This window comes from Neofelis nebulosa, chromosome 3, assembly GCF_028018385.1.
Source record: "Neofelis nebulosa isolate mNeoNeb1 chromosome 3, mNeoNeb1.pri, whole genome shotgun sequence".
In the NCBI taxonomy this organism is placed as follows: Eukaryota; Metazoa; Chordata; class Mammalia; order Carnivora; family Felidae; genus Neofelis; species Neofelis nebulosa.
The window spans coordinates 63,483,739-63,506,845 of NC_080784.1; the positions used below are offsets into that span (position 1 = coordinate 63,483,739).

Consider the following 23,107-nt stretch of genomic DNA (forward strand, 5'->3'; position numbering starts at 1 on the left):
AAAAGTTAATTGGCAGTTTGATATTTAGATCAGAAGCATAATGAAGCAGTCGGCACTGGCTACGTAAATGCGGAAGTTATCCGCTCCCTTTAAGGATGGGAGACTAGAAAAAGAGTTTTAGATGAAAACAAAACTAGGGCCGAGACCTGAGGACTTCCAGGGACATTATAACCTTATCACACTAATACACTACATAATTCGTATACTAATGCAGCCACCTCATATTTATTTAAGTCAACTCTTGAAAATCCACATCAAGAGGAAGCAGGGATGGTGGACATAGATAACCCCAACTGAAAGAAGCAAAACAAAATGTCTTCAAACATGTTATGACATAGCTTCATCACAGGTGTAGTTTTAATTTTTTATTTGAATATAGTTGGCACCCAATGTTATGTTAGTTTCAGGTATACAGCATAGTGACAACTCTGTATGTCGTGTTGTGCTCACAAGTGTAGCTCCCATCTGTCACCATACAACACTACATCACAACATCATTAACTATATTCCTTATGCTGTGACTTTTTTAAAAAAAAATTAAAGTTTTTTTAAGTTTATTTATTTTGAGAGAGAGAGAGAGAAAGAGAGCATGCTCATGAGTGGGGGAGGAGCAGAGAGAGAGGGACAGAGAGAGAATTCCCAGCAGGCCCTGCACTGTTAGCATGAAGCCCGATAAGGGGCTCGAAGCCACGATCTGTGAGATCATGACCTGAGCTGAAACCAAGAGCTGAACGCTTAACTGACTGAGCCACCCAGGCGCACCTATGCTGTGACTTTTATTCCCACGACTTATTCCATACCTGAAAGGCGGTCTCTCCTTCTCTCCTTCACCCATTTACCCATCCCTCACCCCCTTCCCTCTGCAAACCATCAGTTTTTTTCTCTGTATTTATAGATCTGAGACTGCATTTTGTTTGCTTGCCTACTGTTTTTTTTTTACTCTACTTATAAGTGGAGTCATATGGTATTTTGAAAAATTATGTCCACTATTGAGAAATTAAATGTACTCGATAATTAACTGTGACAATATTAAGGATTATATCACTGGCTTCTTCCTTATACCAACCAATCTCACAATCTGATGAGTCTGTGATCAGATTAAAATTATCCAACTACTCACAGTTAGACTTCACTTCGTTTATTATTCTGAAATGTAGAATACAAAATTTTAAAATACATTCTTACTTTCACACTTTCCTCAAGTTTAGTGACACACACATCTTTAATAAACTTTAATATGTTAACAACCATAAGATTAATGCAGCTGTGGACCTTTGATACACACAAGTTCTCAGGAAAAAATAAAATAGTGTTACATGAAATGAATATCCTAGGCAAAATACCTAAATCATAGTTTGTGAAAGACTGAAAGATTGAGAATGAAAGTAACAATTAGTACATTTTACATTAAATGTGACTGTTTTGCCATTTGAACAAATGGATGATATAATAATATTTATCTTGTAGGATTTTTCTGAAAATTAAATAAATTAATATAATTAAATATCTTAAAATAATACCTGGCACATGGAAGTAGCTTAGTAATACATAATGAAGGATTATGGCATGCTTTTCTGGAAACCCATACTTTTAAAGAAACAATATTATTTTTAAAATTCTTATTCAACTAGAAATTAATTTCAGAAAAAATAATCAAAAATGATTGATTCCATTTCATCAGTAGTCAGAGAAAACACTAAGCTGTTCTGAAAATAAAATATTAAGTAAAAAGTAAATTATCGTGAGAAATTTATACAAAATTTAAAATATGTTTGGACAATGAAATGTAATGAGTCTTCATTAATGCAATAATTAATTGGTTTAGTTTAATTAAAACTAGCTGTAATAGATCACCTATTATAACAGGGATAGCTTACTATAACTAAAATATAGTTAGATGATAGATAGATAGATAGATAGATATGGATATAGGTGCAGGTTTGGTATAGGTATTTCCCTAGAGATAACCAACGACTTTAATAGGAATAATAGGGAAAATTTGAATATTGACTCTGTAAAATAATAGCATTGTTTCAATATTAAATTTTCCGAATAATATAATTGTGCTATGATCTTTATAGGAGAATGACTTTGTTCTAAGGATATAAAAGCTGAAGTACTTAAGACTAAAGTGTTGTTGGGGCGCCTGGGTAGCTCATTAGGTTAAGTGTCCAACTTTGGCTCAGGTTATGATTTCACACTTGATGAGTTCGAGCCCCGGGAATCGGGCTCTGTGCTGATAGGTCAGAGCCTGAAGTCTGTTTCAGATTCTGTGTCTCCCTCTCTTTCTGCCTCTCCCTCTCTCTCTCAAAAATAAATAAATGTTATTTTTTTTTAAAAGAATGAAGTGTTGTGATGTGGGCAACTTATCCCCAGAATTATACAAACACACACACAAACACACACACACACACACACACACACACACACACACACAAAGAGAAAGAAATCAAGTGTGCTAAAATGTTAACATTTAATGGAACTAAAAATAAAGCAAAACAAAGGTGAACAATAAAGCAAAATAAGCAGCCCAAGTTTATTCCAGAAACTATACCAGTCAGTTATGCCTTATTATTTTTTAAATCTTTTGTACTAACACTTTTTCAATAACTCTTAGATATCCATATCTTTTCTATTAAAACGTAAATTTTTCTGTCTGGACATTACATTCCCTGTACAATTCATTGCAAAGCAGTAGGAATGAAAATGTTCATTTTTGTAAGTTACTATCCATTGCATCAATAACTATTTTAAAGGGATTAGCTTTGTATTTAATCAGATACAAAAATATGTAGAATACCATAGTTGACATTGCTGTTGCTCTGTCCAAACCATCTTGGATTTTTACCTGTTCTGCTAGCCCTTCTTTTTGTTGCTTCTTTTTGTATGCTTTTTGTTTCCCATAGGTAATACCTGCAACTATCTTCCAAGAATTGGCCTTGAGCTATTGACCAACTTCACCCACAAACGAAGCCAGAAAATCTAGAACCAGAAATACATGGGGGGGTTACCTCCCCAACATCATCACTTTAGGATGGCCCTTAGCTAATGTCTCATCAATGAGCATCTAGCAACCTTGACTCAGGATGAGAATTCCACTCCAGTGTAATTTACATTCCATAACTTCCCTGAAATTGGACCCATTCCTGGGCTCTTTTTCCTTCCCTGTTTAACTTCTATTCTCTTTTATGGATTTCTCCTGGGAATACTTTCTTAATAAATATATCACTGTAACCAAACCTTTGTCTCATGCTCTGCACCATTCTAAGACAAATATATTTCATCACACATCTTACCTTGTTTTCTCATACATTTGTACCAAATTGAGCATCTTATAAATCCCCTGAGTAGATTACAAATTAGCATTCTTCCCAGATAACAATTTTTTAAAACAGTATATATATTTGGCCTTTCTTCTCCCATACGAAGCTTTATTTTAACAAAATATTTTCTCCTAAAGAAATACAAATTCATACTCAAAAGCTTTAGACAAGATCATCTCTTGAAAATGTGGCAGATGGAAAAATTATACTTTAAAAAATGCACAGCAAAAGTTAAAATAGATTCTCTTTACCCATATCTTTCAAAAGCTTCTTATCTCATTGAAATTCTCTTGCTCTCAACCACTCTTTTCCAGCTCTGCTCACACAAAACTTGTATTCAGTGATTGTGCTATCTCAGCTCTCCCCTGAGTCCACTTCTCCCAACTTCTTAGTATATCCTATTACTGCATACACACACACACACACACACACACAGATTTATATTCACATATATTTCATTTAATTATAGTTGTAAGTATTGATTTTGTTTTTTTATGCTTACTTCTTTAGAGAGAGAGCGAGAGAGAGAGCGAGAGCAAGCAGAAGGGAGCAGAGAAAGAGGGGAAAGAGAATCCTTAAGCAGGATTCAATCAACTATGCAAGCCCAGTGCGGGGCTTGATCTCACAACTGTGAGATCTAAGCCGAAGTCAAGAGTCAGATGCTTAACCAGCTGAGCTGCCCAAATGCCCCTGTGGGTACTGATTATAACACAGTATTTGTTTAGTTTAAATAATGTAATAAACATTTTAATTTCCAATCGTAACAGCCTAGCATTATATCTCTGTCCCGAAAATTTGAAGCCACTTATGCTAAGAAAAGATATAACCGAGGTTAGCTGTTTCTTTGACTCTTATATATGAATTCTTCTTTAAACTTAATTCCGAAAAAAATAAGCTGCTTACAGAGATACGTAAAATAAATAAAACAGTAATTGGTGAGAAAAGTAGAAGAATATGGGGCAGACATATATAATGAAGCAAGGAAAGAAGCTAGTTTTATTATAAAGAAAGGACAAATTAACCATAGACATGAGAGAGGGAAGGAAGGTGGGAGTAGCAAGCATTCCATGTTGCACTCTGACTACCATTTTCCTTTCCAAGTCTCCTTTTTGCACCAGGATAAGCACGATTACAAAACACATTGCTTCTTCAGTGACATCACTTGAATATGAGTGCTCCTGGACCTTTTCTCTTATTTAAATTGGCATAACACAGGAAAAAAGACTATAGAAATGGGACAATAGCCTGCTTAAAAATCATGCTAATAAGCCAGTGTCATATAGCACCTAAGACAAAACATCTGTCTCTTCACCTAGAAATGTACAAGGTGCAGATTATGTAAAGTTTACATATTTTGCCACTTTTAAATTAAATGTTAGGCCATAATACCCTACCATTAAAGATCATACTAATTAAAAATTAATGTGAGGTGCTCCTGGGTGGCTCAATCAGTTAAGCATCTGACTCTTGGTTTTGACTCAGGCCATGATCATAGGCTTCCTGAGATTGAACTCTGAGTCAGGCTCTGCGCTGACAGCACAAAAGCCCTCTTGGTATTCCCTCTCTCTCTGCCTCTCTACCCCTCCCCAGCTAGTGCTCACATTCACGCTCTAAATAAATAAATAAATAAATAAATAAATAAAGTAATATTGGGATGCCTCTGTGGTTCAGTTGGTTAAGGAACCGACTTCTGCTCAGGTCATAATCTCATGGCTCTTGGGTTCGAGCCCCACCTTTGTCTCCACTGCTGACAGTGCAGAGCCTGGAGCCCGCTTCAAATTCTGTGAGTCTTCTTCTGCCGCTCTTCTACTTGTGCTCTCTCTCTTTCTCCAAATAAATACATAAATTAAAAAAAATAATAGTGTAATATCTACTGAGGAAAATTTTACAAAACATACTAAATTATTCTAAACACTTTTAAGTTATTTGAAAATTAAAATTTGACTAGTAATAGCTTTAAACGTACATTTCCCCTAGTTAATCCACTTCAAGATATTATCTTGAAAATATCATTAGAAGATTGCAGAAATGCTAGGACGTACACAGAAGCAACTGGCACAAAAGCAAATAAACAAACAAGCAAATTGCCTGAACAAAACAAAAAATAAGCTATTGCCTGCAAAGGAATCTCCTTTCTCTCCACCCACTACTATGCGCAGCTGTTTGGGCCTTAGCCCCAATATTTTTCAAGACTAAGATGCTTTCTTGCTTGAGAGAGGAAAAGATGGCAGCATAGGAGGACGCTGGGCTCACCTCGTCCTGCTGATCAGATTCCACCCACATCTGCCTAAATAACCCAGAAAACCACCAGAAGACTAGCAGAATGGAATCTCTGGAGCCAAGCGCAGACAAGAGGCCCATGGAAGAGGGTAGGAAGGGCGGAGAGGCGGTGCACGCTACACGGACTGGTGGGAGGGATCTGGGACAGTTGAGGGGCAGCCTGCCCAGCAAGACAGAGCCCCCTGAAGTCTGGCTTACAAAAGCAGATGGGCCAAACTCCCTGAGTTCTGACAGCCAGTGGGACTTAACATCTGGAATGTTAAAAGTCAACAGCTCTGCTCTCGGGGAGCGGGGAGGGCGAGAGGATACCGGGAGGGAGAGTTGTTGAGCCCCGGGAGACAGAGCTCAGCTTGGCAGGGAACAAAGGCGCTGGCCAGCACCATCTCCCTCTCCTATCCTCCAGCCAACATATCAAAGGGAACCAGTTCCCGTCACCAAACTTGCTTGCACCCCACAAACCCCCAATGCTGTGCTTCTGTGGATCCATCCCTCCTATGGGTCTGGCTCAATCCTGGGTGCTACAGGGCCCTCCCGCAGGGGACCTCCAACGGCAAAGCGAGCTATGCCTGCCCCTCCCATCCCTGTGCACCTTGTGGATCCACCCCAGCTAATACACCGGATCCCATCCAGGCAGCACTACAAGCCTGGCAGTGTGCAAGTAGCCCAGACAGGGGCCACACCACTCCACAGTGAGTCCTGCCCCTGGGAGAGAGGAAGATAAGGTACACACTAGTCTGACTGTGTCCCCAGCGGTGGACTGGGGGTAGACATCAGGTCTGACTGCAGCCCCACCCACCAACACAAATTACTCCAGACAGCACAGGGGAAGTGCCCTGCAGTTCTGCGCCACTCCAGGGACTATCCAAAATGACAAAACGGAAGAATTCTCCTCAAAAGAAACTCTAGGAAATAGTGATATCTAATGAATTGATCAAAAACGATTTAAAATATAACAGAAAAAGAATTTAGAAAAATAGTAATAAAATTAATCGCTGGGCTGGAAAAAAGCATAGAGGACAACAGAGAATCTATTGCTATAGAGATCAAAGGACTAAGAAATAGTCAGGAAGAGCTAAAAAATGTTATAAATGAGGTGCAAAATAAAATGGAGGTGGCCATAGCACGAGTTGAAGAGGCAGAGGAGAGAATAGGTGAATTAGAAGATAAAATTATGGAAAGAGAGGAAGCTGAGAAAAAGAGAGATAAAAAAAAATCCAGGAGTACGAGGGGAGAATTAGAGAACTAACTGATGTAATCAAATGGAACAATATCCGTATCATAGGAATTCCAGAAGAAGAAGAAGAGAGAGAAAGGGGCTCAAGGTGTACTTGAACAAATCATAGCTGAGAACTTCCCTGATCTAGGGAAGGAAAAAGGCATTGAAATCCAAGAGGCACAGAGAACTCCCTTCAGATGTAACTTGAATCGATCTTCTGCACAACATATCATAGTGAAACTGGCAAAATACATGGATAAAGAGAAAATTCTGAAAGCAGCTAGGGATAAACAGTCTCTAACTTACAAAGGTAGACCCATAAGAGTAGTCGCAGACCTATCTACTGAAACTTGGCAGGCCAGAAAGGAATGGCAGGAGATATTCAATGTGATGAACAGAAAAAATATGCAGCCGAGAATCCTTTATTCAGCAAGTCTGCCACTCAGAATAGAAGGAGAGATAAAGGTTTCCCCAAACAAACAAAAACTGAAGGAATTCATCACCACTAAACCAGCCCTACAAGAGATCCTAAGGGGGGTTCTGTGAGTGAAATGTTGCAAGGACCACAAAGTACCAGAGACATCACTACAAGCACGAAACCTACAGACATCACAATGACTCTAAACCCATATCTTTCTATAATAACACTGAATGTAAATGGACTAAATGCTCCAATGAAAAGACATAGAGTATCATAATGGATAAAAAAACAAGACCCATCTATTTGCTATCTACAAGAGACTCATTTTAGATCTGAGGACATCTTCAGATTGAAAGTGAGGGGATGGAGAACTATCTATCATGCTACGGGAAGTCAAAAGAAAGCTGGAGTAGCCATACTTATATCAGACACACTAGACTTTAAATTAAAGGCTGTAACAAGAGATGCAGAAGGGCATTATATAATAATTACAGGGTCTATCCATCAGGAAGAGCTGACAATTATAAATGTCTATGTGCCAAATATGGAAGCCCCCAAACATATAAAACAATCACAAGCATAAGCAACCTTATGGATAAGAATGTGGTAATGCAGAGAACTTTAATACCCCACTTACAACAATGGATAGATCATCTAGACACAGGATCAATAAAGAAACAAGGGCCCTGAATGATACATTGGATCAGATGGACTTGACAGGTATGTTTAGAACTCTGCATCCCAAAGCAACAGAATATACTTTCTTCTCAAGTGCACATGGAACATCTTCCAAGATAGATCACATACTGGGTCACAAAACAGCCCTTCATATGTATAAAAGAATTGAGATCATACCATGCACACTTTCAGACCACAATGGTACGAAACTTGAAATCAACCACAGGAAAAAGTCTGGAAAACCTCCAAAAGCATGGGGGTTAAAAAACACCATACTACAGAATTAATGGGTCAACCAGGTAATTAGAGAAGAAATTTAAAAATATATGGAAACAAATGAAAATGAAAATACAACAATCCAAACACTTTGGGATGCAGTGAAGGCAGTCCTGAGAGGAAAATACATTGTAATCCAGGTCTATCTCAGGAAACAAGAAAAATCCCAAATACAAAATCTAACAGCACACCTAAAGGAAATAGAAGAAGAACAGCACAGACACCCCAAACCCAGCAGAAGAAGAGAAATAATAAAGATCAGAGCAGAAATAAATGATATAGAACCTAAAAAAACTGTAGAGCAGATCAATGAAACCAAGAGTTGGTTTTTTGAAAAAATAAACAAAATTGATAAACCTCTAGCCAGGCTTCTCCAAAAGAAAAGGGAGATGACCCAAATAGATAAAATCATGAATGAAAATGGAATTATTACAACCAATCCCTCAGAGATACAAACAATTATCAGGGAATACTATGAAAAATTATATGCCAACAAACTGGACAACCTGGAAGAAATGGACAAATTCCTAAGCACCCACACACTTCCAAAACTCAAATAGGAAGAAATAGAAAACTTGAACAGACACATAACCAGCAAAGAAATTGAAATAGTCATCAAAAATTTCCCAACAAATAAGAGTCCAGGACCATATGGCTTCCCAGGGGAATTCTATCAGACATTTAAAGCAGAGATAAGGGGCGCCTGGGTGGCGCAGTTGGTTAAGCGTCCGACTTCAGCCAGGTCACGATCTCGCGGTCCGTGAGTTCGAGCCCCGCGTCGGGCTCTGGGCTAATGGCCCAGAGCCTGGAGCCTGCTTCCGATTCTGTGTCTCCCTCTCTCTCTGCTCCTCCCCCGTTCATGCTCTGTCTCTCTCTCTGTCTCAAAAATAAATAAACGTTAAAAAAAAAAAAATTAAAGCAGAGATAATACCTATCTTTCTCAAGCTATTCCAAAAAATAGAGAGAAGGAAAACTTCCAGACTCATTCTATGAAGCCAGCATTACTTTGATTCCTAAACCAGACAGAGACCCAGCAAAAAAAGAGAACTATAGGCCAATATCCCTGATGAATATGGATGCAAAAATTCTCAATAAGATACTAGCAAATGGAATTCAACAGCCTATAAAAAGAATTATTCACCATGATCAAGTGGGATCCATTCCTGGGATGCAAGGCTGGTTCAACATTCGCAAATCAATCAATGGGATACATCACATTAATAAAAGAAAAGAAAAGAACCATATGATCCTGCCAATCGATGCAGAAAAAGCGTTTGACAAAATTCAGCATGCTTTCTTAATAAAAACCCTTGAGAAAGTGGAGATAAAAGGAACAAAGTTAAACATCATAAAATCCATTTATGAAAAGCCCACAACTAAAATCATCCTCAATGGGGAAAAACTGAGAGCTTTCCCCCTGAGATCAGGAACACGACAGGAATGTCCACTCTCACCGCTGTCATTTAACATAGTGTTGGAAGTGATAGTATCGGCAATCAAACAACAAAAGGAAATCAAAGGCATCAAAACTGGCAAAGATGTTGTCAAACTTTCACTTTTCGCAGATGACATGATATTATACGTGGAAAACCCGATAGACTCCACCAAAAGTCTGCTAGAACTGATACATGAATTCAGCAAAGTTGCAGGATACAAAATCAATGTACAGAAATCAGTTGCATTCTTATACACTAATAATGAAGCAACAGAAAGACAAATAAAGAAACTGATCCCATTCACAGTTGCACCAAGAAGCATAAAGTACCTAGGAATAAACCTAACCAAAGATATAAAAGATCTGTATGCTGAAAACTACAGAAAACTTATGAAGGAAATTGAAAAAGATACAAAGAAATGGAAAAACATTCTGTGCTCATGACTGGAAGAATAAATATTGTTAAAATGTCAATACTCCCCAAAGCTATCTACACATTCAATGCAATCCCAATCAAAATTGCACCAGCATTCTTCTCGAAGCTAGAACAAGCAATCCTAAAATTTGTATGGAACCACAAAATGCCCCGAATAACCAAAGTAATTCTGAAGACCAAAGAGGGATCACAATCCCAGACTTTAGCCTCTACTGCAAAGCTGTAATAATCAAGACAGCATGGTATTGGCACAAAAACAGACACATAGACCAATGGAATAGAGTAGAGACTCCAGAAGTGGGCCCACAAAATTATGGCCAACTAATCTTTGACAAAACAGGGAAGAATATCCAATGAAAAAAGACAGTCTCTTTAACAAATGGTGCTGAGAGAACTGGACAGCAACATGCAGAAGGTTGAAACTAGACCACTTTCTCACACCATTCACAAAAATAAACTCAAAATGGATAAAGGACCTGAATGTGAGACAGGAAACCATCAAAACCCTAGAGGAGAAAGCAGGAAAACACCTCTCTGACCTCAGCCGCAATTTCTTTACTTGACATATATCCGAAGGCAAGGGAATGAAAAGCAAAAGCGAACTATTGGGACCTCATGAAGATAAAAACCTTCGGCACTGCAAAGGAAACAATCAACAAAACTAAAAGGCAACCGACGGAATGGGAAAAGATATTTGCAAATGACACATCAGACAAAGGGCTAGTGTCCAAAATCTATAAAGAACTCACCAAACTCCACACCTGAGAAACAACTAATCCAGTGAAGAAATGGGCAAAAAACCTGAATAGACACTTCTCTAAAGAAGACATCCAGATGGCCAGCAGACACATGAAAAGATGCTCAACGTCACTCCTCATCAGGGAGATACAAATCAAAACCACACTCAGATACCACCTCACACCAGAGTGGCTAAAGTGAACAAATCAGGAGACTATAGACGCTGGAGAGGATGTGGAGAAACGGGAACCCTCTTACACTATTGGTGGGAATGCAAACTGGTGCAGCTGCTCTGGAAAACAGTGTGGAGGTTCCTCAAAAAATTAAAAATAGACCTACCCTATGATCCAGCAGTAGCACTGCTAGGAATTTACCCAAGGGATACAGGAGTGCTGATGCCTAGGGGCACTTGTACCCCAATGTTTATAGCAGCACTTTCAACAATAGCGAAATTATGGAAAGAGCCTGTATCTCCATCAACTGATGAATGGGTAAAGAAATTGTAGTTTATATACACAATGGAATACTACCTGGCAATAAGAAAGAATGAAATATGGCCTTTTGTAGCAACATGGATGGAACTGGAGAGTGTTATGCTAAGTGAAATAAGTCATACAAAGACAAATACCATATGTTTTCACTCTTATGTGGATCCTGAGAAACTCAACTGAAGACCATGGGGGAGGGGAAGGAAAAAAAATTGTTAGGGAGAGAGTCAAACCATAAGAGACTCTTAAAAACTGAGAATAAACTGAGGGTTGATGGGGGGGTGAGAGGGAGGGGAGGGTGAGTGATGGGCATTGAGGAGGGCACCTGTTGGGATGAGCACTGGGCGTTGTATGGAAACCAATTTGACAATAAATTTCAAATATAAAAAAGATGCTTTTTTGCTATAGTAATTAAACTACTTATGTTTCAGGGTTTGGATTTTTGTTTGTTTATTTGTGTTCTTTTAGTCTTTTGTAGTGGTAAAAACAGCTGGAGCAAAATGGTCTAAGTAAGAAACATTACTTAGCTGCAAATTGTGAGATAACATATACGATATTCCTCTTGTCTCTATTTAGCTCAAGGACATCCTAAGGAACATTATAAGCACCGGTGGAAAAACGGTGGAAAAATGTAGGCAACAGTAGTATGCTGGCTTTACGTCTGTTCTAGAGGGTAACAGCACGTGTTTACTACCACAAACTTTTTTTGGGGGGGAACTCTAAGAAGGAAATAGGAAAGAAAATTTAAAAACAACCACTATGACTTTTTCCAGGTCCAATGTATGGTAACCGTCTATAATTACTAGGCCAACTGTAAGTGATGCCTTCACACATCTTTTTATTTTATTTTCATTTTTTCCTGGATCCATGCCACAAAGATGCCTTCGTCCGGTCAATTCCATTAGAAATATAATTAATATGCCATTGAAATAAAAAGAAAAATGTCAATTACTTCAGGAAACCTAACAATTTTTACTTTAGCAGCTCTTTTTGCTTTGAAGGTTCATTAACAAATTCATAGCGAGGGGCATCTGGGTGGCTCAATTGGTTAAGCATCAGACTTCAGCTTAGGTCATGATCTTGCAGTTCATGGATTCACGCCCCACGTTGGGCTCTGTGCTGACAGCTTGGAGCCTACAGACTGCTTTGGATTCTGTGTCTCCCTCTCTCTCTTCCCTTCCCTCACTCGCAAGCTCTTTCTCTGTCTCCCTCTCTCTCTCTAAAATAAGTACACATTAAAAAAAGAAAATTTGTGGTGATATTACAGTAGCAAAAGTCACAAATTAAAAACTCAAAATAAGATTTCAGTAATTTTTCAAAAATAATTAGCATACAGATTAATTTGTGCATGTTGTTTTCAAGATTATTGAAATTCTTATTTCCCCTTTTTGTTCTAAATTTTATTTTTATTTAAAAATATGTTTTAATGTTTATTTTTGAGAGAGACAGAGAGACAGAGAGACAGAGAGACAGAGCACGAACTGGGGAGGAACACTGAGAGAGGGAGACACAGAATGTGTCAAGCCTGTCGTGGGGCCTGAACTCATGAACTGTGAGATCATGACCTGAGCCGAAGTCGGACGCTTAACTGACTAAGCCACCCAGGCTTCCCTGCTCTAAATTTTAAAAGAAAAATTATCATGCATATTAGGAAAGGAGGCTAAGAGTGATACTTAGTAAGAGAAATACCACTAAATGAATAGAATTAAATCATGTTACTGTAGTTTTTTTCTTAAGAGAAATATTATCTTATGGTGATATGTATTTCTTAGTATTAAATGAGTCATTATTAGATAGTTTCATCATGGATGACAAAATAATTTTTGAAAACTAGTTATATCATGAATGTTTTGGATTGAGGCATAGTATAATTAACATAGCAAATTGAAAATAATAATACAAAAACTAATAAGCTCAATCGTGTTCTCTCCCATGAAAATAATAGTAGATGACACAGAAAATAAGTGAAGAGTTGGATTATATGAATCAGGGGCATAAGATACTATGACGGATGACCGCTAAGGTAGCTTCCAGTGATCTCTGCCTGTTTCATTCTTTCTTCTTGAATGTAGGCTGGACCTTGTCACTAACTTCTAATGAGGGAATATGGCAAAAGTGATGGAGTGTCACTTCTGAGATTAGGTTATAAAAATAGCCTTAATTTATGTCTTGACTGTTCTCACTCTCTTGCTCACCCAGAGAAGCAAGCCAGCGTGTCCTGAGCTGCCCTAGTCAAAGATGCACATGACTAAGAACTGAGGGAGGGAGACCCTTTGCCTATAGCCAGTAACTGAATCTTGCCAGCAACCACATGAGTGAGCCTGGAAGTAGCTTCTACCCCAGTCAAGCTTTCAGATAAGATCACAGGCCTAGTCAACACTTTGACAGGACCCTTGTAAGAGACCTTGAGGCAGAGGCATCCAGGTAGCCTCACTCGATTCCTGATTCACAGCAACTATGAGAAAACAAATGTTTGTTGTTTTTAGCCACCTAATTTTTGACTAATTTGTTACATAGCAATAGTAGCTAGTGTTCCTCAGAAAATATCCCAGATTCCAGAGTGACAGGTACTCATCTTCTGAATAGACCCTTTCTGGAACAACAGGTAGTTCAACACAGTTTCATTCAATCCTATTTCAATTCAACTCAATCCAATTCTAAATATTGGAAGTTTTATTATGTAATTCTTGTGGGTACAGGGGAAAAATAATAATATCTACTGCTCGTTTTCAAGAATCACAAAACCTTACACAGGAAAAAAAAAAACAGTATAAGAATAAATGCAATCAGCATGAAAAGTAATTTGGTGGCACACACAGAAGTGAACTCAGTATAATTTTCGAAACCTCTACTGTAGTGCTTTTAAAAGCATATTATCTTATATCAAAATCTATATATCCAACCACAATATAGTGCTAAATGGATTTATGTTGCCACTCTCCAAAGAATTTCTTGAAGGAAACTATAGCATAAAATGAAATTTATTCTTCATAGATAACATGCTGACAGAAATGTTTTACAATCTCTGTTGTTTAGAGCAATCTTCTCATATTCTATTAAGTAAAATCTTGATCACATTCACAATCAAAAGGGCAGAAAAAAACAAGTAGGGAATAAAAGAATGCTCTATAGAATTATCAATTTCCCAATGTTATTACCTTGAAGTTAAGACAACCTTTTATGAAAAGCTAAAACTAAAAATGAGTCAAATGTACTTCACTTCTGAATTCCCATTTGAAATTTCAGCTTCTGATACATGATTAACTGAACCTACTGGAACAGAGTTGTTAACTGTATTTTTTGTCAATTATCTTCCATGGACAAATATCATAATTTTCTATTATTTATTCCTATGTTGTTTTCACAGCTACATTGTTTGTTGTCCTCTCTCCTCTAACATATGACAGTTCTTTCAGGATGTGGATTTCTTGTAAGTTTCTCAAAAAATGATTGCTCTTTTGAGATTTCCAATTTCCCTACAGTCAGTGTTCTGTAACTAGGTATTGGTCAAATTATTGATATAGCATTTTCTCTCAAGAATATTTTGGTGATGTATTATAAATGGAATTGATTGTTTTCTTAAATTCTGATAGTTCACTGTTGCTATATAGAAACGCAGCTGATTTTTGTAAATCCATTTTGTATAGTGCAACTTTACTGAAATTGTTTGTTAGTTCCAAAGTTTTTTTGGTGCAGTCTTCAGGGTTTTCTGTATTTAATATCATGTCATCTGCAAATAATCACAATTTCACTTCTTCTTTTCTGATGTGATTACCTTTTATTCCTTTCTTGCCTAATCACCCTGGCTAAGAACTCCATATTGTGTTGAATATTAGTGACCAGAGTGGGAGTCCTTCTCTTGTTCCTGATCTTAGAGGAAAAGCTCTCAGTGTTCCACCATCAAGTTTAATGTTAGCTGTGGGCTTGACATATGTGGCATATATAGAGGTATTTTTTCTTTGTTCTTTGTTGAGAGTTTTTGTCATGAATAAATGTTGAATTTTGTCAAATACCCTTTTTGTATCTGTTGAGATGGTTGTATGATTTTCATCCCTCATTTTGTTAATATGGCGTGTCACCTTTATTGATTTACAACTGTTGCTGCAGCCTTTCATTCTGGAACAAATCCTACTTGATCGTGGTGTATGATCCTTCAATGTGTTGATTAATTTGGTTTGCTAATATTTTTTTGAAGAGTTTTGCATCTATGTTCATCAGGGATATTGGCCTGTAATTTTCTTGTCTTTTAATATCCTTGTTTGGCTTCAGTATCAGAGTAATGCTGACCTTGTAAAATGAGTTTTGTTTTGTTTTGTTTTTAATTTCCAGTATAGCTAACATACAGTGTTATATTAACTTCAGGCAGGTGAGTGTAATCTTAATCCCCTCGTGATCCCCTTCATCTGTTTTAGCTATCCTCCCCACCCACCTACCCTCTGGTAACAATCAGTTTACTGCCTATATGCTTTTTGGTTTGTCTCTCTTTTTTTTTTTTTTTTTTTTTTTTTGTAAAATGAGTTTGGAAATGTCCCCTCATTTGTTTTATTTTTGGAAGTGTTTTGAGAAGGTTTGGAATTCTTTTTAAAATGTCTGATAGAGGGGCGCCTGGGTGGCTCAGTCTGTTGAGCATCTGACCTCAGCTCAGGTCATGATCTCACAGCGTGAGTTCGAGCCCTGCATCGGGCTCTGTGCTGACGGCTCAGAGCCTGGAGCCTGCTTCGGATTCTGTGTCTCCCTCTCTCTCTCTGCCCCTCCCCCGCTCATGCTCTGCTCTCTCTCTGTTAAAAACAAACATTAAAAAAAATTTAAAAAAAATGTCTGATAGAATACACCAGGGAAGCCATTGGATTCTGAACTTGTCTTTGTTGGGATATTTTTTTAGGTCAATTATACCACTTACTGATGATGGAATTATACTGGAAAACAATCACAACAAAAGAACAACTTTTTTAATAGAATAGTTTATGTAGTGAAGCATTTCTTTCAAACATGGAAAATATTATCAAGTATGTCAGTATGAATGCCCATGGATTTATTTATACAGACATCTCATCAGTGCTTTTCTCAAGTTCCACTCCATATCACATCAAGTAGTTGGTGTGTGTGTGTGTGTGTGTGTGTGTGTGTTTAATACCTGTATCTCAGACTGATTAACTGTATTTTAACTGGGATTCTCGGAATAGATTTGCTTACACTGAGATGTATGAAAGAATTATTTTTGGTCAGTGGGTGAGCACTTAGAATAGTCTTGTTCAATACTATGTTCTTTTTGGTAAAGTTGTGTGTGGTGTGGGGGTGTGTTGGGGGCGTGGTTTTGTTTTTGGTTTTTATTTTTGTTTTTGGGGGGTTTTTTTGGTCACTGGTGCCTTAATTCTCCCTTTGCTTATCAGGAAAAGACAGAGGTATAGGAGAAACTGACATTGGAGACCTATGTGGCAGACACCTTGTTGAGACCATTTTAACCAGGTGTTTGTTTTTTTTTTAATTTTTTTTAACGTTTATTTATTTTTGAGATAGAGAGAGAGCATGAACGGGGGAGGGCCAGAGAGAGAGGGAGACACAGAATCCGAAACAGGCTCCAGGCTCTGAGTTGTCAGCACAGAGCCCGACGCGGGGCTTGAACTCACAGACCGCGAGATCATGACCTGAGCCGAAGTCGGAGGCTTAACCGACTGAGCCACCCAGGCGCCCAGGTGTTTGGATAATAATCTGCTTGGCTGCAAGTTCTTTTCATGCATTTCAAATGGAGATTTTGGTACACTTAAAATCATCATAAGTGGCAATCAGTTGTTTTGTGCTGGATAAACTTTTTAGAGACGATGGTCTAGAATTTCATTTGTATTTGCCAATGTTGTTCCAATTCCATTTGGAAGCATTTTGTTCAAGCTTGCAAGAAACAATACTTGGGTTTTTTTTTTTCTTTTTTCTTGGCCTTTATCTACACAAATTGTCTAAATCCTCAAAGAGTCAGAAAGATTTGGCTGTCTCATTTTGGGTGTAGCTTTGAAGGGAGATGTTTGTTCAGTAACTACTGAAGTACAAAAGTGAATAGTTCAGTAACTACTGAAGTAGTTTATAGTCTTTGCTCTTTTTTTGTATAATCATATGTTGTATTATTTCCATTTCCAATAAATGAGTAGTCAAATGTGCAACAGAGATTTCTGGGTATTCCACTCTTCCTTTCCAATTTTTGGACTTTGAGAGGACTAATCTGGGCAAGACCAGCATCTTGAGTAGTAAAGAAAATCAGAATACAGAAAGATTCTGGTTTTCTACTGTTTTTGGCTTTAGGTTCAGGTCCATCTTTTTAAAATATCTAAGGGGCACCTGGGTGGCTCAGTCAGTTAAGTGTCTTGTTTTCGGCTCAGGTCATTATCTCACAGTTCCTGGGATTGAGCCCTGCATCAGGCTCCACGCTGACATGGAACCTACTTAGGATTCTGTTTCTCTCTTTCTCTCCCTCTCTCTCCCTCTCTCTCTTTCTCTCTTCCCCTCCCCCATTCATGCTCTTTCTTTCTCTCAAAATAAATAAATAAATATTTAAAAATATCTGAGTAAAATATCACTTTTTTTTTTATTTTTAGATGAATCACTTTGATCTCTTAAATTTTCTTCCAACTGCTGTAATCCATGTTTCAAATTCCAGTTTGGAGCATTTAAAGTTTCAGCACTGTGGTTGTTTTATATAGTTAAACGTGGATCAATGTGAAGCTGCTTTCCATCCTTCAAAAAGTCTCCAGCAGCATAGGACCAGCATGGCATCTGCAGTCCAAAAATAAAAACCAGCTTGCTTATCAACTGAAGCATTAGTTACTGAGTGGTTCAGAGTAAGGAGACTTATGGGATTATTGGTTACCAGTTTCCATTGATGATTTTCTGAAATCTCTGTTCTCTGTGATACTTCCTTCAGTAAAGGATACCTCCATAATTAAAATATCCATTGTTTACCATTCTGTATTCTTTTGTAAGCATTTTCTGACAAATTAAGTTCTAACATCAGTTGTTAGATGAAATTTCCAAGTGGTTCTACACTGTGTCTTCCAGGGAGAAAGCTTTTCACTTTCAGGAACAGCAACTTCTGAATCCAAATTCCAGTGAGATAGATTCTCAAGAGAAATGTTTGATATATCGGGTTGGTATGGTTCTCACCATTTTTTCTCCTGTATTTTCCCCATTTTTTGAAATACCCCATGGCACCCCAAGCCCACATGTCATCCCCAGCATGGTCTCCAAACACACTGCAGCCTTCAACCCCACGCCTCCTCACATGGTGGTGAACGACCAGATGGGTACCCCCTCCACCTGGGCCTTCTGGCAACAGGAGGACAGGAAGGGAAGTGGGCATCGGCTCCTTCAGTGTGGGCAGCCTGCCAGGCTTGCAGCCAGCCTCGGTCTGTGGCTGGGATTCTGCAAGCTTCTCCAGCGGCCAGTGGGAGGTTTTTGATTATTGATTCAATCTCCTGACTACTCATTGGTCTGTTCAGATTTCCATTTCTTCCAGCTCAGTCTCCTTGATTCAGTAGATTATATGTTTGAAGGAATTTATCCATTTCTTCTAGGTTGCCCAATTTGTTGGCATATAAATGCTTCTAGAAGTCTTTTATGATTCTTGTATTTGTGTAGTTACCAGTTGCAGTATATCGCCTTTCATTTACAATTTTACTTATTTGAGCCCTCTCTTTTTTTTTTTTCTTGGTAAGTTTTGCAAAGTTTTGTCTATTTTATCATCAACAAAACAAACAAAAAACAGTTATTAGTTTCATTGCCCTTTTCTATTGTCTTTTTAGTCTCTTTCATTTATTTTCTCTCTGATCTTAGTTTTTTCCTTTCTCTGCTAATTTTGGACTTTTTTTTCTTTCTCTAGTTCCTTGAGGTGTAAAGTTAGGTTGTTTATTTGAGCTTTCTCTTTTTGCTTTTTTTAAGTTGTTTTATTTATTTTGAGAGAAAGAGAAAGAGAGAGCTGGTGAGGGGTGAAGAGAGAGAGAGAGAGAGAGAGAGAGAGAGAGAGAGAGAGAATCCTAAGCAGGCTCCATGCTGTCAGCATGAATCATGAGACCATGACCTGAGCTGAAATCAAGAGACCAACATTTAACCGACTGAACCACCCAGGTGACGCTCTCTTTCTCCTTAATGTAAATGTTATCTCATAAGCTTTTTTTTTTTATTTCTCTTTATTTCTTCTTTGACCCATTGGTTGTTCAGAGGCACATTGTTTAATCTCCACAATTATTAATTTTCCAGTTTTCTCTCATAACTGATTTCTAGTTTCATACCATTGTGATTTGAAAAGATGCTTGATAGGATTTCAATCTTTTTAAATTTATTAAGAGCCATTTTGTGGCCTAACATGTGATCTATCCTGGAGCATGTGCCACGTGTGCTTGAGAAGAATGTACCTTCTACTGCTATTGGATGAAATGGTCTGTACATATCTGTTATGTCCATCTGTTTAACATCAAGTTATGTCCAATGTTTCCTTACTGATTTCATACCTGGAAGATCTGTCCATTATTGAAAATGGGGTATCAAATTCTCTGCTTTTATTGTATTGTTGTTTATCCTTTTTGAACTGTTAATATTTGCTTTATATATGTAGATGCTCATATATTGGTTCAGATATATTTATAATTATTATATCCTCTTGATGAGTTGACCTTTTTATCATTATATAGTGACCTTCTTTGTCTCTTTTGACAGTCTTTGGTGTAAAGCCTATTTTGCCTGATATAAGTATGGGCACACCTGCCTTCCTTTGGTTTCCATATTTATGGAATGTCTTTTTCTTCCCTTCACTTTCAGTCTATGTGTGTCCTTAAAGCTGAAGTGGGTCTATTGTAAAGAAGAAACAGTTGGGTCGTGTTTCAAAACCATTCAGCCACTGTATATCCTTTGATTGGGGAATATAGCCCATTGATATTTAAAGTAATTATTTATAAGAATAGACTTACTCTTGCCATTTTGTTCATTGTCCCCTGACTGCTTTGTAATATGCTTGGTCCTTTCTCCCTCTCTTACTTTCTTCTTTTGTTATTTGATAATTTTCTATAGCAATACACTTTGATTTCTTTCTCTTTACCTTTTGTATATCTATTATAAGCTTTTAATTTTCCATTACCATGAAGTTTATGTAAAGCATCTTATATTTGTAGCAGCATTTTAAGCTAATAATAATTTAACTTCAAATGCATAGTAGCACTTACATGTGGCATCTAAAAATGAGTCGAACCCATAGAAACAGAGAAAAGAAGTGATCGTCAGGAGAGAGAAATAGGGAGAGGTTGACAAAAAGGTACAAATTTCAAGTCTTAAGATGAATAAGTTCCAAGTATCTAATGTATAACATGGCGATTATATTCTATAATACCGTCATGTATAATTAAAATTTACTAAGGAGTAGAACTTACATGTTCTCATACACACAAAAAAAGGAAATATGTGAGGTGATGGATGTTATAATTAATTCAATGAGGGGAATCTTTCCACAAGGCATACTTATATTAAATCATCACATTGTACACTTTAAATATCTTACAATTTTGTCAATTATATTTGTCAATAAAACTGAAAAAGTCACCCTACTGTTCTGTTTGTTCTTCATAGAGTATATTAGTTTTCAACAAGCTATTTCATTATAACTCTAAATAGAAGTCAATACAATTTAATCAAGCTGCTTAAATCATTGACTTAATGGGGAAGTTGGTGGCTTTCCTTTTTTAAAGGGAGACTTAGGGGTGCCTGGGTGGCTCAGTTGGTTAAGCATCAGATGTCAGCTCAGATCATGATCTCACAATTGGTGAGTTCGAGCCCCGCATCAGGCTCTCTGCTGATGGCTCAGATCCTGGAGCCTGCTTCAGATTCTATGTCTCCCTCTCTCTCTGCCCCTCCCTCACTCATGCTCTCTCTCTCTCTCTCTCTCCCAAAAATAAACATTAAAAAAATTTTTTAATTTTTTTTCAAAGTTTTTTATTTATTTTTGAGACAGAGAGAGACAGAGCATGAACGGGGGAGGGGCAGAGAGAGAGGGAGACACAGAATCGGAAACAGGCTCCAGGCTCCGAGCCATCAGCCCAGAGCCTGACGCGGGGCTCGAACTCACGGACCGCGAGATCGTGACCTGGCTGAAGTCGGACGCTCAACCGACTGCGCCACCCAGGTGCCCCAACATTAAAAAAAATTTAAAGGGAGACTTAGTTTTGAATATATTGATATTCAAAATGACAACATAAAGATTAAAACAAAAATCTGAATTATGATTACTTTTTAAAGCTTAAAACATAATGTATATATCAACTTGTTTTCAATATATTTTCTTTATCACAGACACAATGTGATCTTAAAAAAAATTATTTTATATTCAAGATCTCCATCTGTGAAATTGGAGTAATATTTACCTCACCAGCTATTGTGAACTCTAAAAATGCTGAATCTGAATTAAAAATTAACATAGGTATACATCAATTATTTTACCTTATTTAATCATTCTTTGAAATAATGTTTTTTTTTTTAAATAATAGATTTATTTATGTTGGTCTTCTTCAGGAGGAGCTAGAGGGGAAAAGGAAAAACAGAAGGAGGAGATTGTCACTTCTGGCTGGAAATTTTATTTTTGCATAATTTATGGTATATATAAACTTCCACTTTTAAAATTTAGTTAAATATTTAATTCTTATGGTTGTAAATTTAAATTAAAAATCTTAAAGATCACAAAATATGTTATATATCATACATATTTATATACTTAATACCATATCGTTTTATATATTACCAGTTGTCTGGTAATTATTTATTGTCTCTCAATTCAAAACACATTTTTCATTGCCTGCTGTTGCAAATGGAGCTGAGCCCTTTGCATAAGTATTTGTTCTTTGCTAGCCTCATGTCAAGAATTTCTGCAGCCTCACAGCTTCTCTGATGCCCAGTGCAGGAGTTTAAGTGGTTTCTCTAAAATCAGGTAAGTAGTGTTCAAGAGTATCTCCATATAAAGGAATGGAATTCCTGGTCAATGGGTTTAGAAGCATCTAGATAAGGTCAAGTCTATCTAACATTCGCACAATTTACATTCTTTCCAGCAGGGTGTAAGAGTTACTATGCTATAAATACTTGCAAACACTTGATAGTGTTTAAAACTAAAGTTTTATAAATGCAGTAGATATAAGAGATATCCCAATTTTTAAATTTGAATTTTCCAAATAATAGTTGTCAAACATGTTTTCCTATTTATTGGTCATTCTGATTTCCTCACCTGTGAATAGTCTATACATCACCTTTGCACATTTATCTATTGCATAGGTTGGCTATCTTTTTCTGTAATGGGCCTAACAGCTTAGGATTTAAGGCCAACAGGCAATGTCCTCAACTCTGACTGTTCTTGCCAAAAGGCTGAGTCTTTTCTGCACACCATTTTTCACTCACAGGTTATACACAAGCAGGAAGCAATCTAGATTTGGCCCACAAGAAATAGTTTGCCAACTCCTGATCTATTGGGTTGTTTGTATATTATTAAATTTAAGATTCATTTATATAATTTGGGTTCTAGCATTTCATCAGGAATACAGACTGCAAATATCTTATATGTTAATATCTCTCTTACTGAAATCTTAATATTCTTATCATGGATTACATTTTTTTTATTATTTTGACAATTTTATGTATTTGAGACTGTGTGCTTACATTTGTCCACATTTACGTTTTTAATTATTTTAATGTATTATTTCTTTTTATCATTGTGGAGTCACTCATTTTATCTTAAATAATCTTTTGTGCCTTAAGATTTATCTTATATTACTCTAGACACACCAGTTAACTTTAGCTTAGAA

The 23,107-nt window shown here is 37.2% G+C and overlaps 1 pseudogene; it reads right to left on the bottom strand.

The window, feature by feature from the left end:
- Positions 1-17,030: 17,030 nt before the first annotated feature.
- Positions 17,031-18,515, bottom strand: LOC131507983 (protein FAM217A-like; annotated as a pseudogene).
- Between the last annotated feature and the right edge of the window lie 4,592 nt (positions 18,516-23,107).